The following is a 3,717-nucleotide window of genomic DNA, read 5'->3' as shown; positions in this document are numbered from 1 at the left end:
TGGGGGTAATGTACTGACCTGGCTAGAGAACTGGTCAACAGACAGGAAGCCGAGAGTCGGAATAAATGGGTTATTTTCAGAATGCAGGCAGTGACAGTGAACTGCGCCAGGGTTCAGTGCTGGGACTCCAGCTATTTGCAATATACACCAATGATTTAGATGAAGGAATTGAATGTAATATCTCCAAGTTTGCAGATGACATGAAGCTGGGTGGCGTTGTGAGCTGTGAGGAGGATGCTAAGAGGCTACAGGGTGACTTAGATAGGATAGGTGAGTGGGCAAATGCATGGCAGATGCAGTATAATGTCGATAAATTTGAGTTTATCCACTTTGGTGGCAAAAACAGGAAGACACAATATTATCTGAATGGTGACAGATTAGGAAAAGGGGAGCTGCAGAGAGAATTGGGTGTCAAGCTATATCAGTCATTGAAGCTTGGCATGCAGGTACAGCAGGTGGTGAAGAAGGCAAACGGCATGTTGGACTTCATAGCGAGGAGATTTGAGTATAGGAGCAGGGAGGTCTTACTGCAGTTGTACAGAGCCTTGGTGAGGCCACACCTGGAATATTGTGTTCAGTTTTGTTCCCCTAATCTGAGGAAGAAGGTTCTTGCTATTGAGAGAGTGCAGCGAAGCTTCAACAGATTGATTCCATGGATGGCAGGACTGACATATGAGGAGAGACTGGATCAACTGGGCTTGTATCCACTACAGTTTGGAAGAATGAGAGGAGATCTCATAGAAACAGAAAAACTTCTGACGGGATTGGACAGGTTAGAGGCAGGAAGAATGCTCCCGTTGCTGGGAAGTTTCAGAAGCAGGGGACATGATCTAAGGATAAAGGGTAAGCCATTTAGGATCGAGATGAGGAGAAACTTCTTCACTCAGAGAGTGATTAACCTGTGGAATTCTCTACCGCAGAGAGTTGTTGATATCAGTTCATTGGACATATTCAAAAGGGAGTTAGATATGGCCTTTATGGCCAAAGGGATCAAGGGGTATGGAGTGAAAGCAGGAAAGGGGTACTGAGGTCGAATGATCAGCCATGGTCATATTGAATGGTGCAGGCTCCAAGGGCCGAATGGCCTACTCCTGCACCTAATTTCTATGTTTCTATTGTGGTGTGTGGATGTTTTTCAGACGTTGAGGTGGTTTACGTGGTGTTCCCCAGGTGCCAATTTTGGGTCCATTACGTTTCAATTTTTATAAACAACCTCAATCGGGTGTAGGAAGCGGAATTCTAAACTTTAAAAATAATACAAAACTTGGCATAGTATTAGGTAGTGATGTGAATAGTTATCGGCTTTAGGATGATTGAGACAGGATGTTGAAATGGGCAGAAGCATGGCAGATGGGGTTCAACGTGGATAAGTATGAAATGATACCCCTTGGGAGCACTAATATGGAAAGTCAGTATAGTATAAATGTTACTACTTAGAAAAATTTAGATGAGAGAGGGACCTTGGTGTCTATGTCCACAAATCTTTAAAGGTGGCAGAGAAAGTTGAGATGTTGGTTAAAATGGATATCGGTTACTTGGGTTTATAAATAGACGAATAGACTATACAGGCAAACAGATCATGTTTTCAAGTATATATCCAATATCCTTTTGAAAGTTATTATTTGAATCTGCTACCTTACCTTTTCGGGTATTGTGTTCCAGATCAGAACAAGTCGATGCATTAAAGCAATCCTCCTCGTGTCCTTCCTGGATTTTGGGGGAAATGTTATCTGCTGTACCATCTTGCTACCGACCCTCCTTCCAGTGGAAGCACTTTCTCCCGATCTAATCTATCAAAACCCTTCATGATAGTGACCGTCTTTGTTAAATCACCGCTTAAACTTCTCTGCCGAAAGGGAACATTCACAGTTCCTCTAATCTCTCCACAAAACTGACGTGCCTGGTAACAATTCAGGGATTAAGTCTGATGAGGATCCCCTGTAATGTGTGTTTTTTTACTCTGTCCCTGGAAGTAGTAACATAACTGCAACATACTCCTGGGAGTGAGTTATTTGCAGTGGTTCTGTGGAACAGTTTGTATTTGCGGATGTGTTCTCAGGAATTATACCTTAAATCCAGTATGTCTACTGAAATTGTAAATCTTTATTCAGTTAACAATGATGACATCACCATTTACAGGGACAGGCTCCTGGATGTCTATCAACATTGGTGTGGAGCCCTCAGGGATGTTTCAATATTTAGAGCAGGTACATGGTCATATCTGACATTGTATAGGGTCAATGGTTGTGCATTTCTGGGAACGATTCATCGGCATGACTGCACTTTTGTTGTGGTCTCCAGGAGGGTGTCAGCATTTTACGGTCTGTGGAAATGATATAAATATATTAACGGGTGTTCACCCACATAATTTGGTTTCACTGGCTGAATTTAAAGTGCACACTGAGTATTGGAGCGAAATTTTCTGAAATAACGGAACCAGAGAATTAATTATAACCCTGAACCAAACCTGCTCTCAAACACCCAGTGCTGTCGGACTGAAGATTTCACATAGTCTGTTCTTCCCCGGCCTTTGGGGAGATTCACTTTCCACCTGTGCAATATCTGACTAAATGTAAATGTGATATTGCAACATGTTTTTAAAAATGTGATGAACTGAATCTGTTGTTTAGTCGCTGTAACTAATAACATTCTCCTTACACCCTAATTATATCAGTGGAGGTTTCTCCCACCTTACATAAGGGCATTCACTCAATGTGTTAACCCAAATTGTCTCTCGGAGTTTGCTCTGCAGAACAAACCGATGCCGCGTTCTGCAGATGTTGAACGAATGGATCGGAGTCAGTCAGTTGAATATATGATATGGAGGATAATTAAATGTACACAGAAAAATTATATTCCTGCCCTCGCTTTTACTGGCGTCCTGGTCAGTCTCCATTTCCAGTTATTAATTCTGAAACCATTTTAATAGTATTCCGGATTCTAACGTTCAAATCCCAGTTTCTGTCGATGTTCCTTGTAAATTACCTTTTCCCTACTTCATCATGTCAACGATATTTAACTGTAAACATTGTGTTCATTACACAAGTCTCCATATCCAACAATTCATTGTATTCAGTTTATTCCTTTTGAAATGTGAATGAAAGTATATTTTTGCCTCGACATTGTCACTGGGTGATTTATTTAATGAATAGTTTATCATCTGCTATCTGCTCTGAGCCCTGGAAGCAGATTTGGATAGTTATCATCTTGACGTTAAACAACAACTGATGCGGCCAGTTGAATCAAAAGTGAGTGGAGTAGTGGTTAATGGTGTGCCATAAGGATCGGTGCTGGAACCACAACTGTTTCCAATATACATAGATGACCTGGACGAGGGGACAGAGTGTAGTGGAACAAAATTTGCAGATGACACAAAGATTAGTGGGAAAGCGGGTTGTGTAGAGGACACAGAGAGGCTGCAAAGAGATTTAGATAGGTTAAGCGAATGGGCTAAGGTTTGGCAGATGGAATACAATATTGGAAAATGTGAGGTCATCCACCTTGGGGAAAAAAAACAGTAAAAGGGAATATTATTTGAATGGGGAGAAATTACAACATGCTGCGGTGCAGAGGGACCTGGGGGTCCTTGTGCATGAATCCCAAAATGTTAGTTTGCAGGTGCAGCAGGTAATCAGGAAGGCGAATGGAATGTTGACTTTCATTGCGAGAGGGATGGAGTACAAAAGCAGGGAGGTCCTGCTGCAACTGTACAGGGTA

The sequence above is a fragment of the Pristiophorus japonicus genome, chromosome 20 (genome assembly GCF_044704955.1).
Source record: "Pristiophorus japonicus isolate sPriJap1 chromosome 20, sPriJap1.hap1, whole genome shotgun sequence".
NCBI classification, from domain to species: domain Eukaryota; kingdom Metazoa; phylum Chordata; class Chondrichthyes; family Pristiophoridae; genus Pristiophorus; species Pristiophorus japonicus.
This window is presented reverse-complemented; position numbering follows the sequence as displayed.